Source organism: Coffea arabica, chromosome 8c, assembly GCF_036785885.1.
Source record: "Coffea arabica cultivar ET-39 chromosome 8c, Coffea Arabica ET-39 HiFi, whole genome shotgun sequence".
Taxonomy (NCBI): domain Eukaryota; kingdom Viridiplantae; phylum Streptophyta; class Magnoliopsida; order Gentianales; family Rubiaceae; genus Coffea; species Coffea arabica.
The window spans coordinates 35,543,195-35,561,273 of record NC_092325.1 but is presented as its reverse complement, the minus strand read 5'-3'; the positions used below and the strand labels follow the sequence as shown (position 1 = coordinate 35,561,273).

The 18,079-nt window shown below is 36.1% G+C and overlaps 1 long non-coding RNA gene across 5 annotated transcripts; it reads left to right on the top strand.

Annotated features, from left to right (window-relative positions):
• The first annotated feature begins 8,633 nt into the window (after window positions 1-8,633).
• Window positions 8,634-13,019, top strand: LOC140013183 (uncharacterized). 5 transcript variants are annotated; one of them, XR_011820245.1, is made up of 4 exons: window positions 8,634-8,852; window positions 10,643-10,719; window positions 11,467-12,416; window positions 12,601-13,019. It is a non-coding gene; the product is annotated as an uncharacterized lncRNA (long non-coding RNA). The 5 variants fall into 5 exon arrangements; XR_011820244.1 differs by having other exon boundaries at window positions 8,634-8,857; XR_011820246.1 differs by lacking the exon at window positions 10,643-10,719.
• The last annotated feature ends 5,060 nt before the right edge of the window (window positions 13,020-18,079 follow it).

Below are 18,079 nucleotides of genomic sequence, written 5' to 3'. Positions count from 1 at the left end.
TTATGTCCACTAATTTCTAGCACTATACAATCGGAATCAAAATTGAAACATTCACTACCGAACAATAAACAAAGCAACGCTGATCAAATCTGGATTCCGATGCAAGCTCCCATTTTTCTTTAGCTAGAGGAACACCACGCCAAGAGGCAAGAATCATCTGAATAGCGGTGACAACCATTTCAACAGCTGCCACATACAAGAAGTTTGAATTTGCTGGAAAATCTGTTTATTCCTTACTTGCCAGATAGAATGGAGTGTTATAGTTAATTTTATGAGCAAAGCAATTTGAGCCAGCACCACCATTCAACTTCATTTTACCAAGTTGTATGTCTTCTAGTTCTGTATATCAAATATAGCAGTGGAATTGTAGAGGAATTACAGTAAACGAATAATTATAGTATGTAGTATCCAAATTGATCTAACACTTTTCAACACAATTATTATTAATAAAAGCAAGAGGAGTCAAGCTAGCTAGTAGCAGCTAGCATACTGCTCTTACAAAGTACCAGAGAACAAAACGATCACTAAACCTACAAGTTGTCAATAAACTCTATCACACCTAAGAATAAATGTACATTGAAAAACACCATTTCATAATGAAGGATGATGATTGATGGCTGACAACCTCAAATCCACAGAGGCCGAATAATGGATGGGTATCATGAATGAAAGGCTTGCAAGTGAAGAACAAAATGTGGAAAGCAAAACGTAACTAATTTTGCATGGACATTGTACTAAAACGTGGAACGCATTGGAAGTACTGGCTTCCAATAATTTACAAAGGACTAGTCCCAATATTCTGTTGATGCACATTAGTTTAGGATGGACCAGGAAGCACAATAATTTAATTAGGATGGAGAAGACTGACATGGCTGTTAATTTTGATTGAGAAATTATTTTTACTTAACAGTCGCGTGCCAAACACGTGATTTTCTCCATCCAAATTAAGCAATTTATCGTTTTTCGACTAAATGTGGCAAAATATAATTAATTCATGTATTAAATGTGGTGCATCTAAAAGTTTGGCAATGAAATGTGTTCCTAACTCAAAATTTAGGGACGAAAAGTGGATTTTTCCTCTCATCAATTACTTCTTCACTGAATTTGATTATCAACGAGATCATGTACATGCTGTATTCCAGGCAATGGTGATTTCTGAACACGTCCGAAAACATTTTGAACCCAAATTTAGAGTACTAAACTAAAATCATGTTCTTTTGTCCTATATTTTAAGTAACTAGTATAAGAGAGCGTCCGTTGCATGTTGTTTGTATTCCTTTTTGTGATATTTAGTCGCTAAGTTTTTTCTCGCGATTACTAGAAATAATAGAGATATTAAGGATTTAAAGTGTCGTATCAAAATAATATTCTCCTTCAATAAAACATAAAAAAAATACAAACTTTAAATGATTTTCAATCTCATTAGAAAGCGTAGAATATCAATATCAATCTAAATTAAAATCCAGCAGATAAACTACTCACATAAAAGTCTCCAAACAAACTCCTCCAAAAATTTAATGGAATTTTAACATACTTGACAACCATTTTATTGAGTTTGGTACATCCATATGCTGAACACTCAAACTGAAAGTACTAATTCACGAACGACATATACTACTTTTTGTATAGAAATTTACATGCAGGATTAAAACCATCAACGCAAATTCGCAAAAGTTGATATATTTAACAAAGAAAAAGGTTCTATCACTGTGGTCTTGTCAGGAGGTACCCTTATCGATACAATATATATGTGGTACATAATCAACAATATGAAAGAATCATTTGAAATCTTGCAAATCATGCAAGCAAGAAATTAATGTCGTCACCTACCCCAAAAAAAAAAGAAATTAATGTTGTCTACTTACGTGTTTAATGTAATACAACTTCATGGTTCAGTTTTTATGTATTGATTGCTTGATTAAAGTTGATATGGATACATATCTAATTCGGCCCTCACAACGAATTAGTTTGGATAGCAAATTATTTATACATATTTATCTGCTTGCATCATAAATATATTTTTAATCATATTTTTATCTCACAGGCATCACATCAGAAAAGTGTTGTACTATTTTTTTAAAAAAATTATCCCAAATAATCTCCTATCTAAACACAATCGCATCGGCCAAAATGGAATCTATTTTCATTGAAAAGTACTACACTATGTTTTTTTGAAAAAAAAATTATTCCAAATAATCGTAGTTTGTTTGGATTGAGCATTATTTCTCCAATTTTATTTGCTTACATCATCATTATAATTTCCAATACACCTTTTTATCTTCCCGATTACCTTTTTATCTCATATACATCACATCACAAAAAGTGCTACAGTAAGAATATCCCAAATAACTTACAATCCAAACAGTTGCAATTGGTCAAAATGGAGTATATTTTCTTTGGATGAGAGGCCAGTTCCTCTGGTGAATACCTTTATGCGCAAAAGATAGAGGTCCAAAATTCACGTAAAACTTTACAAAAATGTCTACGGACATAACGTGGCCAATTGAGGTCCTAAATTCATGCAAAACTATCTACGGGCAAATCTATCTTTTTAGCTTAATTCCCATTAAAAGAATCCAAACTCCCTACTTATGACTTTGGACAAAATTATACTCCATCCTTGAATATCAAATGTTTCGCCAATTATATAGCAAATTTTCCATTATAAATATCTGAACTATAAAAAGATTTCCTTTGAAAAAAATATTTGCGAGCCAATCTATTGATATATAAAGAAACAAAAAGTAAACTAATAGCTACAGACATAATCAATAAAAAGAAAGCCATATATCAGTTTAGACAGGAGTTTTAGTGCTGTTCTAACTAATACACAGTCTAACAAAAGGCAAGTCATTCATCGTTTACAAAAGGATACTTGGAGCAGTTCTTCTGTATTAGATCCTACCGCATTTACTGTGATCCATTAGATTAGACTGTCAACAGATACCTGACATATGGCAAATTAGGTCGACCGTCTCTCATTCTTGGTACTCCTGATTTGTTTGTCGCATTGCATATCAGTAGCGAACAATTTGTCAACAGACACGTTTTATCAACTAAAAACATTGAAGAAGGAAATCTACTCAACATTTGTTTGGTGATGAGAATTCAAAAGTTGCTAGGAATATTTGAAAAGAAACCAATAATGGCTGGGTATCATGAATGAAAAGCAGACTGGGCCGACTAGCTTCCAATAATTTACAAAGGACGGGTCCCAAAATTCTGTTGAAGCACAATAATTTAGGATGGACTGGTCCCACAATAATGGAGGAGGGGCTGGAACGATTGTAAGAGACAGCCGTTCCGGAAGGTTCACGGTCATGATTAAGCCAAAAAATTTATACAGCTCAGATCACTTTTTGTAACTCGATTTTCACGTCGTGTGAGACCCACAAAAATATTATTCTATTGTTATTCGCTGTTGTTCTATTGTTATATTTTATACAGATGATGTTACACTGTATGCAAATGATGTTACACCTTCCGGAACGATTGCTCTGACAACAGTTCCAGCCCCGGATCCCACAATAATTGCTCCTGTTGGCACGATCAGACTCTCGCTCTTTACCCTTCTCGGTCTATATAAGAATTTAGGTATAAGCCCAAGCCATCTCAAATCAAAGGCAAACTCTTGGAAGACAAGGAAATCATGGCAGTCAACAAGATTGGTGCAATGGTTATTCTTTTTTGTGGTATGTACAATTTTATTCTTTGGTATACAAGTTAAACGTGTTGGGGCAGTTTCAAAAAATAAAAAGAGAACTATTCATCCCATCTATATAAGCCAAAACAAAAAAAAAAAAAGAAGTTTCGCGCATCTCTCAATTGAGAACGGCTGCACTCTTCACCTTACTGATGGAACTTCATACTATTGTACTTGGCAAGAATTGGGGTTTGGTAAAGGAGTTTACAAGATATAGTACTCTAAACGAGTACTAAATGATGGGTATAATATATGCCCTTTTTAGTATGTATTTCGGTTTCTGCGAGGGTGGAATATAACTATGCCAAGTAATATATCAGCGGTTTATGAGATAGTGAATCATATTCGATAAAATTCGTGATACATCATCTGGAATGATTAATTACATTTCAAAAAATTATACGCAATTCTCCCAAAAATACGAGGGAGCGAGAAAGAGTCTACAGCTTCTCCAATTGAATTTTGTCCAATTAATGTAATTGTTACAATATATGCTGTAAACTAACATTGAAATTTGTCAACTCATACAAATAAGTTAGAGTAAATTTACAATTAATATTATATCAACCAACCTAAATTGGATAAAACTCAACTCGAGAAACCCATTTTGGATAATAGTTTCAAGAACTTGACGATCCTTTCATTTTACTTGATCCACCAACTTCTTGTGCATCATTTGTTCAGTATTATCCAGAAAAACATTATGGAGACATTAGAGTATACCCGTCATGGATAATGTTCATATATACCATCATGAGATCAGCATTCTAATCTCTTGACCTGGGCATTAATTACTCAAAATCAACCCCAACTGATGCAGCTCACATTTTCTCACTTCCACCTTACCAATTTGACCAATTCTCCAAGACAAAAAGAAGTATCCTTTTATACTGGATATTTTTTTTAAAATCAAAAATCAAAAAACATTTTCAGCTCTACGGAAGATTTACTTGATTTTGACTCTAAATTAACATTAGAAGAATATGAGGAAGAAAATTAGCGTTATTCAATATGACAAATTCATGCATAACTTCTTCCTAAATTAATTCCAAAAATGTACTTAGTTAAAAAAAACCAAGATAATGTGTGTTGCGCATTGTACGTACTACTTTTTAAAAGTATGCTCCTTTTGTCCACTACTTAGAGCAGCTAGCATAAGAGAATGTACATTGTACATTATGCATATTACTTTTTGTCATACTTAGTCACAGTTTTTTTTTCTCATGAATACCAAAAAAAAAAAAAGAGATATTAAGCATTAAAGTGTTATACTAAGACTAATTTTCTCCTTCAATGAAAAATATAAAAAAATTTTACAAACTTTAATTGATTCTCAATCTTATTGAAAGTCATAGAATTTTAATATCAAATAAATTAAAATTAAGAAGTTAAACTACTCTCATCAAACTCTCCAAACAAACTCCTCAAAAAATTTAATGAAATTTCAACAGTCTTCACAACTATTTTCTTGAGTTTGGTACATCCATATCCTGAATATTCAAAGTAAAAATATTAAGAGGAAAATGAAGGATAAGATTTTATTCAAGCAAAAAGAAGAAAAGAACCCCGTTGACAAATTTAAACACATTAATATATTTGTGGACTCTCTCATTGTTTAGTTAAAGAATCTAGTATCCACCCAAAAAGTTAATTAGCATTTGATCAAGCAATTTGGTTACCAAAAGAACCATCTAAATGTTGTGTTCAATACAATGGTGATAATTTGGCACGTCTAGAAAAATTCCAGTGAATTTCAAGTGTTTCGTTCCATTAGACATTGAAATAATTTTATTGGTGGATATCAGAATAATTAGGAGGTACTAGATTTCTTTCTGGTGAAAACTTTGCGATCATTTTGGTGGATGGAATAAAAATAGGGGACAAAGATTGCATTTCCCACTTCAAAAATTGACCTTGTGAGCTCAAGTTCCAAAAAAAAAAAATCTAAAGTAGGTATTCAAGTTAATAACTAAACTGAGTAGCAATTTGGAGATGTCTAAACCTCAAACATGGGCCTGTTTGGAACCTGAATTTTTGGGAGTTTGTCTAAAACTTTACTGTAGTACACTGTAGAAGTTTTTGAAAAAATTTGTGTAAAATTTTTTGTAAGGTGAAAAATTTTTTTGTAAAAGTTTTTGTAATGTGAAAAATTTTGTAGAAGTTTTTAAGAGGAAAAACTTTTTTTTTCTTTTTTTCTTTTTTTCTTTTCTTTTTCTCTTTTTCTTTTCTTTTTCTTTTTCTTTCTTTTCTTTTTCTTTTCTTTCTTCTCTTCTTCTTCTTCTTCCTTCCCTTCCCCCTTCCCCGTTACCAGCCCCCCTCCCCGCAGCAACGCAGCACCCCCTACCCCTCCCCCTCCCTCTGCCGTCACCCTCCCTCTCCTCTTCCCCCTCCCTCTGCCATCACCCTCCCTTTCCCCTTCCCCTTCTTTCCCCTGCCACTCCTCTTCTCCCTCCCCCGCCACCCCCCTCTGCTCGCCACCCCTTTTCCTCCACTCTCCCTGCCACCGGCCACCCATATTCCTCCCCTCTCCCTCGCCACCCGCCACCCTTTTTCCTCTCCCGTCACCTCTTCTCCTTCCCTCTCCCCCGCCGCCCCTCTTCTCCCTCTGCCCAGCCAACCCCTTCTGCCCGCCACCCCCTTTTTCTCCTCCCCTCATCTATCCCCGTCAACCTCAGCAGCCCCGTCGCCCTCGCGCGAACAGATCGCAGCTCCCTTCCCCTCCACTTTTGCGATCTGGTGATGGGACCAGATCTGGTCGCGGGAGGGAGAGGGTTGCGGGGGACACACAAAAAAAAAAAAGAGGAAGGCAGTCAAACTGGGTAAAGGAGGAGGATGGCAGGGAGAGGGAGAAAGGCAAAAAAAAAAAAAAAAAGAAAATGGTGCCGGAGGTGGTGGTGGTCGGCGACGGAGGTGGTGGACTGGGTTGGGATGGTAGAGGAAGAAGAAAGCCAAAGGGAAGGGAATTTTTTTTATGTGTGTTTTGTGTATTGGGTTGGGATGGTGGAGGAATTTGTGTGTGTTTTGTGTATTTTGAAGTGTGTAGGTAAAACATTTTGAGAAGTTTTTTGGGTTCCTGTAGCAAAAGTTGTTAAAAAACTTGTAGGTAAAAAACTTGCCCAAAAAACTAGCTTCCAAACAGGGCCACCTTGGGAGATGCCAATTTTGCATGACTACAAAACTATCAACAGATTAGGTTGAAACCAAATACATTGATCAAAGACGATTAAGGATGCCTTATATACATTTCAATCTATTTCAACGTTGCCTTGTTCTTTTTTTTTTTTTTTTTTTATCGACACGATAGAATTTCTATAACCTAAGCTAGCCTATTCTAGGGGGGGAGGGGGAGGGGACTCGATGTGAGTAAAGACTCCATCGAAACTGGTCACTGAAGACCATCACATAATGTGACAAATTTTGTGGGAGGCAAGGTTCGAACCTTTGACCTCCCGCATGACCACTGTACCAATTTTATATCAAACATAGGTGCATCATAAATGACATTGACAGGCATGCAAAAACGTGACCAATTTTGCATGGGAATTCAAGTAAAACATTGAATGCACAGGAAGTACTGGCTTCCAATAATTGACGAAGGACGGGTCCCAATTTCTGTCGAAGCACAATAATTTAGAATGGACCTGGAAGCACAATAATTTAGGGGGATTATATCAGAAGCCACTCTGGAGGTTTCTCCTAATATTATTTAGTACCCTTAAGGTTTTAAAAACAACACTTACTTCTCATAATAATTACAAAAAGACTTTATTAGCCTTTGCTTGATACATAATTTACATATCAAATAAAGAGCTAAAAAAATAGAAACAAAAAGAAACAAAAGTCACTTTTTGTTTTCTACTAACATCTTTTTGTTTTCCAAATTTATATTTTTATGGACTATAGTTTTGTGATATGGTGGTATTACAAGAAATTATTTTTTAGGTGATGATTTTTCTTGGCATAAACAAAGTGGCTTATGAGTATTTTTATTTAGCAAAATGAGCAAAAGGGCAGTTTAGGGCTTTCTGTGAGAACCCGAAAATTTTCTTATTTTTATAGAATATTACTGGAATATTTAAATGATTATTCACTCATTTTCTTCGAATTATTTATTTCAACCATTTTAAATCCATTTATATGGAATGACGCCTCTTTATATTTTTAAAGCGTTTTGTTGAAAAATTCACTTTTCGAAAATTTGTTTAGTCCGGAACGACGGGTGCACGTTTTTCTAGGCCATACTTGAATCGGGAGTGTATTATTTATTGGAGAATTAAGAACGATCAATAATAGATTAAGAAAGGTTAATGGAGGAATTAATACTCAATTCACGTGAGGACTCGTAAAATTATTATTTTAAAATCCCTAATTTTGGCTAAATTAATTATTTATTTAGATTTTTGCCACGAATAATATTTTCTAGCCTTATTAGACCTAAGTACATGGTTTTATAGTTTCGTTATATTTTTAAAGTGTCTCGTTTCAAAAATTATTTTCTTATAAGCTTGTTTAGTGAAAAGGTGAAAACGTGTCCAAACACTTTAGCCAATTGGGAATAAAATAAGTTCAAAAATTTGAGACATATACAATGGTCCTAAAATAGACAATTTTAGGTTTAAGCACACAAGTGATAGCTAGTGGTACGATCGTTATAAGAATTTCCCGAAGGTTTCATTTTATTGCGCCTAAATTGTAAATACGTGTTTTCACGTGCGCGCTTAATTGAGGGACTTTGGACAATTATTTTGGGACAATTAAGAATGAATAATATTTATATGAATGTAAGTACCCTAGAGGTTTAGTGCACTAGTGCAACAAACTTAAGGTAAATTGAACACAAAACGCGCGAGTAGGGCACTAGTTGCAATTAAATTTTTCGTACTTAAAATATTAGACGGTCGGCGTTCTTTGTACGCAAAAAGAAATCAGACTAACATTCATATCTACAAGCTTCATGGACGGCTAGCAACTGCAGCAAAGAGCAACCGAAAACTTCCACCATTTCCTCTACAAACTCCACCAAATTCAACCAAAACTTCACACACACTTAGCTCTTCACTTGGACAATCACTTGGACAAAGAAGGAGCTGCACATTCACGGTTTTTCTTGGGGCTTTTGGACACCAAAATCTGACCTTTTAGCACACAAGTAAGGTAACCATGATCCACTCTTCAAATCTTGTTCATTGAAGGCCAACTCACACTTAAGAGCTTGATTATGCTTATGGGTAGCTTATTATTGTTAGAAATTGTTAAATGTGGGCTCTATGAACTCCCACTTTGAGTTGATGGCTGTGATGATGTTTGATGATGGTTTTATTGTTGAATTAGTGCTTAAGGGAGTAGATTAAAGGTGCATTATCGCCAGAAACTTCATTGAGCTCTTGAAGCAAAAAGTTCCCATTTTACCCCTTCTCTGTTCGGTCACTTTAATGCAGAAATTTGAGGATTTAATGGCTTGATTGTGTTGTTTATATGTTTTAGTAGTTGTGTAAAAATTTTCATTGAAAAATACTGAGTTTTGGTTGGTCAAACGAATTTATTCCCAAAGCTAGTAATCTGGAAAACGGTTTCGTCGTAATCCAGACCAGTGTTCGTATTTCGTCCATAACTCCGTACTCCGACGTCGAAATCAAGTGCCGTTAGCGGCATTTGAAACTAGACGTTCCCATCTTTCCAACGGTATATAATGCACATTCTGGTTCCATGTGTGTGAACCGCACCACTCATCTGAATTCAGCTGCCCTGTTTCGCCGTTCTGCCGAAATGATTTGATGATGCTGCAACTTTAGGCTTAATTTCGAGCTAGTTGCATGCTGAAACTTAAAACGATTTATTCTGTGAAATTATAGTCCTATGCATGTATTTTCTAACACATAAACCATGCTCAAATCCGAGTTAAATTGAGTGAGTTATGATCAAAATGTGGTGACTGTTTTGTTCTTGAAAGCATTGGATTTGGACAGATTTGACGTGACATTTGTGGTGGTCTTACTAAATGAATTTCTTGATACTAAACACCTACCAAATGTACCATGAATGTTTCTTAAACTTTCCTTTCACATATGAACCATGATTGGAGGATTTTCTTAGCCAAACGATTGGATTTGGGAAGAAAAGGATTAAGGGCAGATTGCCTTGAGAATTTTTCCAAACTTTGGTTGATTGGTTAACCACTTTCCCGAAGGTATTTTTTCACGAAATTTGATAGAGAAATACCCTTCATATAGGAGTACCATACTGCAAAATTTGGTGTCAATTCAAGTCCGTTTCGACACTTAACAAAAGTTCCAAAGTCGGAACCAAATCTGGAAATTTTGTAACAGTCTTGAATTTTTCCCAACTTTGAGCCACCATATCTTGGTGCTCGAAACTCCGATTCTCGATCCGTTTGTTCTGCCCTAAACCTTACTTGCACCTCTAATTGAGCTATAAATTTCAAGGGCTGGTTTGCAACGAGTGAATTCTTCCGAATTTCCAAAGTTAGCGAAAAACCAACCCCGGCTCAATCCTGGGTGATCTGGGACAGCAACTTTAAACTCATTTTTGAATACCTTCCATTTAGATTCGTGGAACAGTGTCTTCTAAGAACTTTTAGTAATTTCCAAGAGGTTTCCAACGGTATAAATGTTTCCAATTTCAGACTTGTATCGAGTGAGATACGATTTTTCAAAGATCCATATCAAAACTGAAATTTTCCAACTTTCAAGAAAATAGAGATTTCCAAGAACTTTTTATTCTTTCGACATTATGCAAACATTTTAACCTCAATTTCCAAGATAAAAACCCAAATGCTCCTGTACTTTAAGAAACTCTAATTGAACCTCGATTTACGAGTAATTGAGGTTCGATTTTGTGGAATTTCCTTAGATTGTACTAGTGTACAATCTTCCTTGATAATTGGGATATATGAATGATAATACGTTATTATTTGCCCAGGCGCACACGAGAACCTTCAAGAGGATCCTACCGTGCACACTTGAACTTCCAGAAAATATTTTTTCTTGATTTGCTCGGTGAGTGTCAAGTGTATGACTACTTGAACTCTATGGACTTGATTCATGCTTGGCTTACCTGATTACATGCTTAGCCTACTTGGTTTTGAAAAATGGAGTCGAGTGTGTACTTTATCGCACTCGTTCTCATTTGAAACAAATACTCATGCTTAACATGGTTTGCCTGATTTACATGACTTGAAATACATGCTTAGACCTGTCAAATGCTTGAATACATGATATGGTATGCTATGGTTGCATACGTCGTTGGAGTGAATCTCCTCGACACTTACATGACACATGGGGGACGCCCAAACTCATAGGCCGACCTTGGAATTCGAGCCGGCATGGGTTTGGTCGGGAACCTCGGTGAGCCATGAGATTCACATGATAAGCTTGATCTATTGGAGAGATCTTGCTTGGCATACTCATGGAGTATCGCCTCATAAATGTCATGCGGGCCCGAAGCGGTGTATGGTGGACGGATGAGAAGTAAGTGGTAATCTACGGTTTGGAAATATCAACCCGGTTGACGGAGAGTCATCACGGGAAGATATACGAATGAACTGGTAAAGCAAGTGGAACTTAGCTCTTGAGAGCTACCATATCCTTGAATCGTTTCTGTTTACATTTTGTTGGCATTGTTAATTACTTGCAAGTTATCACTTGAACTGTTACTTGGGCTTGTTACCTGAACTATGTGCCTGCATGTGTGTTCTTGGCCTCACGAGCGTTTTGCTCACCCTATAGATTTGTTTTCCTTAACAGATTTGAACTCGGAGGCGTACTGGAAAAAACCTCCTGATGAGCTTTTGTTTAGGATTTCTATTATATTTTGGCTATGCCCTTGGTTTTGGGTTGTACTTTTGGAATTGAAATGTAACTTTTGGGGCGTGAGGTATTTTTGGAAATTATGATGTACTTTGAACACCCGACGTGCGGGCTGGATAATGGATGACTATTGTTAAGCTTGAACGCTTTCGCATTTTCTGTATTTAAGTTATTTACGTGTGTTGGGTAGAGCGATAATAAGCTTGAATGGAATTACTTGAATCCTGGCGAGAGTTAGGCAGGCGTCCCGCGGATACCCTTTGGTTCGCCTTAGGGAGAAGTGGGGGCGTCACACTTTCACACAAATAGTAAAAGTAAAAGAGGCAAGTCATATTTTTAATATCTTAAGAGTGATAGATGATATTAAGAGAAAGCTCAGAGGAGGTTTCTGATATTTTCCCTAATTTAGAATGGACCAGTCCCAAAATTCGAAGGAGGATTGGGTTTGTTTGGATATCATTTTATTAGTAAAAATTTATATGATTGCAGTATAAACATATTTCTTAAGTACTTTTTTATCTTTCTAACTATTTTTTTTTATTTTATAAACATCATATTACAAAAAGTATGACAATATTTTTTAATATATTTATTTCAAATAATTTCCTATCTAAACATACTCGATAATTTTGGACGGATCCAAAAGCACAATAATTTAGGATGGACTGGTCCCACGATTACGTGGAAGCACAATGAGCAGAATAATTGCACCCAGTGGCAGGAGGGCAGGTGGGCGGGCTAAATAAATCTGAATTCACTCTTTACTCTTCTCGTCTATATAAGAACACAGGTATAAGCCCAAGCGATTTCAAACCAAAGGCAAACTTTTGGAAGACAAGGAATCATGGCAATCAGCAAGATTGGTGCAATGGCTATTCTGTTTTGTGGTATGTACAATTTTATTCTTTTGTGTACGAGTTAAACCTGTTGGGGCAATTTTTAAAAATAAAAAGAGAACAATTCATCCCATATGTGTATATATATATATAAAATAAGTTTCGAGCATTTTTCAAAACCCTATACGGGATTTGGTTTGCACACGATATAAAATGATTTTGGTACTGAAAACAGGAATGATTCTTCTGGGAGCAAATGTGGAAGTCATGGCTGTCAGGCCCGGGCCTATCACGCCGTGCCCGCTGATTTGCATACTGACGGAGTACAAGATCTGTAATGGAACTAAGACCTACACAAACTGCAGCAATTGTTGCGTCGACGACGGCTGCACTCTTTACTTTGAGGATGGAAGTTCACTATATTGTGAGTGGCCTTGGGCTAAATATTAATTCCATGATTAGTGCTTGTGCTCTAGACAGCCAATATCAGGCTAAACGAGTACTAAATAATGGGTAAAATATATGCCCCTTTTAGTTTGTGTTTCAGTTCCCACGAGAGTGGAATGTAACTATGTAGTATATCAGTGATTCATGAGATAGTGAATCATGTTCAATAAAATGGAAGTATAAAAATGAGTACTTTTCTTACAAGAAGCAACGTGCCATACATAACCAAATTCATGTTACATCATCTGGATTGATTAATTACGTACCTAATTCTCCCAAAAGTACGAGGGAAAGAGACAGAGAGGTAAAGAAGACTGTTAAAAGTGGATCTACGGGTTCTCCAATTTGATCTAATTCTTACAATATGTGTTATAAACTAACATAATTTTAGGATAATTGCAATTTGCAAACTCATACAATTAAGCTAAAGCAAAATTTTACAATTATACTAAAATTGTATGAATTTACACCGAATATTATAAATATTTTATCAACCAAGCTAAATTGGATAAAGCTCAACTTGAGAAACCATTTTGGATAAAAGTTTCAACTTCTCGTGCATCATTTGTTCAGTATTATCCAGAGTAGCATTATGGAGTATAGCCGTCATCGATAATGTTCATATATATCCCCATGATATCAACATTCTAATCTCTTGACATGTGCACTAATTACTCACAAATCAACCCCAACTGATGTAAACTATGGTGGCGCTTTAGGCTTGGAGAGTCCATTTGGGCAAAGTTCATGCATGCCAAATACATTAAAGGAGTCCATCCTTTGGAGGCATCGGTAGAGCGGGCTTCAGATACGTGGAGGCGTCTTGTGGCCATTCGTCCAATGGCTGAGCAGAACATTAGGTGGTGTTTAGGGGAAGGACTTGTGGATTTTTGGAAGGATAGATGGGTTTTTAATGAGCCTTTAGAGAGTGTGGTGGATCGCTCTGACAGGCCTCATTTTATGGTCTCCGAGTTTATTGCTAGGGATGGCTGGGATGAGCTGCGTCTCGCCCGGTGGGTTCCAGGGTTTGTCGTTCAGGCGATCAAAGAGGTACCTCATGATTTAGCACGGAAGGATATGATGGTGTGGGTGCCCTCGCCAACGGGAGGCTTCACGGTTAAGTCGGCATGGGAGGTGCTTCGTCAGAGGAGGCATCGATCTCTTGTCGATTCCCTTCTTTGGCCTTCGGTTTTGCCGGTAAAAATGTCTTTTTTGGCTTGGAGACTGGTGCGTAATTTCCTCCCTCTGGATGTGACATTGCGTTTTCGGGGTTTGGCTTTGCCCTCTCGGTGCGGTTGTTGCTACCTAGAGGAGGAGGCTCTTTTGCATGTTTTCTTAACTGGACCGGTTGCTTCGGAAGTGTGGAGGAGAGTGTCTGGCCGGTTTGGGTTTCAGCTACATAATTGCTCTAGTACGGCGTCTGTTTTTATCTCTTGGCACTTTACGGCAGCTTCCTCTGCGAAGGATCACATTCGGGCTATCATGCCTATCGTAGTGTGCTGGTTCCTTTGGCTTGCCAGAAACCAGGAGCGTTATCAGGGTATGCGATGGGAGGTTGGCAGGATACTCCGCGAGGTGGATTATTTTTTGGATCAGCTAGGCAGGGCAGGTAAGTTTCGTCGGGCGCACTTTGTAGGGGATGCGGATTGTGAGTTACTCAGTTTCATTAAAGTTCCTCCGCGGAGGGGGGCCCCGTGTGCGGTTGCCTGGGAGAAACCGCCACTGAGTTTGCTTAAACTCAACTCGGACGCTAGTGTGAATCATGGTAGGGCCTCGGGTGGTGGTCTGTTGCGTGATAGTCACGGGAAATTGATTTTTGCTTTTTACAAAGAATTTGGAGATCATGAGGTGTTGGAGGCAGAAAGTCTGGCTTTGTTGTTTGGTTTGCAGTTGTGTGTTCAAAGGGGGTGTTGTCCTGCATTGGTAGAGGTGGATTCAAAATCATTGGTGCAATTGATTGGCTCTGGGGTAATTGCTAAGTGGCCATTATGTAATATTTTGAGGAAGATTAGACATCTTTTGGACGGGTTTTCGGTCTCTATCTCACATATTTTCCGGGAGGCAAACTCCTCTGCGGATAGACTAGCAGCTATTGGGGCTGGAGGCACCCGGGTGTATGATCGGGTTCATCAACTGCCGGCGCTAGTTCGGGCTTCCATTAGTCTTGATGCACGTGGTGTGCCGGATGTTCGTTGGTTAAGTGAAGAGAGTTAGGATGGGTTTTGGTTGTAACAGTCACTTTTGGGGGGTTTTCCTCCGTCTTTCAGTGTTGTGATTTTTGTTTGCAATAAAAAAAAAAAAAAAAAAACCCCAACTGATGCAGGTCACATTTTCTCACTTCCACCTTACCACTTTGACCAATTATCCAAGGCAAAAAGAAATATCCTTTCGTATTGGTTATGTTTTTTAAATGAAAATCAAAAAACATTTTTGGATATAAGGAGATTTTACTTGATTTTGACTCTATTTAACATTAGAAGATTATGAGGAAAAAAAATTAGCTTTATTCAATATGACAAGCGTATAGCAGGAATTCATGCATAAGTTCTTACTAAATTAATTCCAAAAATGTACTTTGTTAAATAAAAAAAAAAAGATAATGTGTGTTACACATTGTACGTATTATTGTCGAAAAATACGCTCTTTTTGTGCTGTACTTAGAGTAATTAGTGTAGGAGAATGTGCGTCACACATTATACCTATTACTTTTTGTGATACTTAGTCACAAAGTTTATTTCTCATGATTACTAAAAATAAAAGAGATATTAAGTATGTAAAGTGTTGTACTACGACTAAGAGTGCGTTTGATAAAATTGAAATTTGAAAATTGAAATTTAAAGTTTGAAATCTAAAATCTAAATCTATTAAAATGTTGAATTGTTAAGTATTAAATCTGATACATTTGAGTATATATCACATTTAAGTAATAAATGAATAACTTGTCATTTATTTTTAGGAGCAAGTTTTTCCTAGAAAATTTAGTGCTATTTAATTAATTTAGATATTCAATTTTTCGTTATCAAACGCGTGTTAACATGTGCAGATCTAATTCATTAAGTTTAAGTGCTGAATTGGATAATTAAAACAAAGCCTGATTTTTTTCTTCAACGAAACAAATAAAAAAACTTTTGTACAAACTTTAATTGATTTTCAATCTTATTGAAAATCATAGATTATCAATATCAAACCAAATTAAAATTAAGAAGATAAACTACTCACATCAAACTCCCTATACAAATACCTCCAAAAATTTAATGAAATTTTAACGACTTGACAACTACTTTTTTGAGTTTGGTAGATCCATATATTGAATATTCAAAGTGAAAGCATTAAGAGGAAAATGAAGGATATGATTCTATTCAAGTAAAAAGAGAAAAGCTCCTAGTTAACAAGTTCAGAATTGGCGTGCGTGAAATGTGGATATAAAATTAAGTTCAATTTCACTCTATATGGATAGTAAGTGAGTATAGGGGCATAAAGGGTCAAACCTGTTGGGAGCATCATGACGCAATTATTAAGGACTTAAACTTGCTCGATTGTGTAGACTATCAAATAAAGTCATAAAATAAGCAAAATAAACCATACCATGAAAACAGTAAAAACAGGCCAAGAAAAGGTGGAATCAACTAACCCAAGGCTCTGGGGGTATAGAATTCATATCCTCAGCATAATCGAGAATCAAATGACCTGGGTCTCACCAATGGCTAGTCTCGCTCAGGGTCATTTCCAATGGTAACTGAGACTCGCCCCCGGCATTACCAATCCTAAAGTCCCCCTACTTTCGTGGTGAGATCCACTGTAAATGGTGCATCTATTTCATAAAATGCAAAGCAAATACCTAATTAAGTGTATCGCTACTTTGGTGTATTTACTCCTTTGATTTCATTTATTTCCTTTCTATCAATGAATTGCCAATTTTTTTGCCTATACATCAACTAGTGTGACCTAAGGTTTGTGATCAAGCAACCCTAAGTGTTAAAGCCAAATAAATAAATAAGTCAAGCACAATGCATCAATGAGATTAACCATCATCAACCACAATCATAACTCAAGTGTTTCATCAGTCTCCAAGCAAAAGATTAGCTGGACGTAATGAATATATATACAAAAATAAGCACAAGTTACGGTGAATTCTACAAAATGGTGAAACCGTTTCTAATATTTTTGTGGTAAAGTTAAGAGTTACCAATTACAAGACGACATGTAAGAAATTACTAAATTGAGCATGGTTTTAGTAGAGGCGTGATGGGAGAAGCCACCATGGAAGAAAGAATTCATACAGGTTGCTTGAAAATTGGAACCATGCTAAAATAAATTTTGTTAATAAAAAATATAACTTACTAGGACAAGACATGCACTGCATGTTCGGAAAAGTGGCGTTCAGTCCTAGCCTCCTAGGAATTGGGATAAATTTCTGGGAGTTATGAAATGTGTTGTCTGCATTTCCTCTCCATAGTTTCTCTGAACTTTTTTGGAGATAGTATAGTTCTTCTGAATTCTATATAGTTTAATATTTGAAAAAATTGTTCAAAACGTTCTTCACAATAATATGTCATTGAATTAAATTTATTTCACACATATATTTATGCATTATGAATTAAAATTTTCAAAACTTAAGGGGGCCATGACCTCCCATCAGCCCCTCTTGACTCTGTCATTGATTTCAACAGCGTCTCAATTCCAAAGTTGTAAAATTGTAAAGGAGCAAACAACTAATAAAAAAACACAAGTCTACACCAAGTTTGGAATTAACAACTGATCACAAACTTATAAGATTGATTTCAACAAGTTCACTTCTAAGAAAGACAAGTTTCGCTGAACTTTTTTTCGTAGTACGAATTTCACAAAATTCAATGGAGTTAATTAAACTACCAATATTGCTTTCATACGAAATTATCAAATTGAATGCATAATGTTTGTAACTATTTCATTTTGAAATCAAATAAAACATGCGATTACATTCATTTCTATCCATACATCATTCATTTTCTAATATAAATTTCTATTATTATTTCAAGATTCATCTTTCACAAAAACGTAGTTCTTGAATGATATACATATTTTATCATACTTTGAATTATTGCTAGACAAATCTTAATTTAATTATATTGGTACAATTTTTTTTACTTTTTTTAATTCACCTTCTCTTTTAATTTTTTTTTTAATAATGTCAGTGCCGTGCATAACACGGGCATTCACATTAATAATTACGTACTATCCAATATGTCTCCAGCAATGACCATGCCTATGCAAAATCTAAACATGCA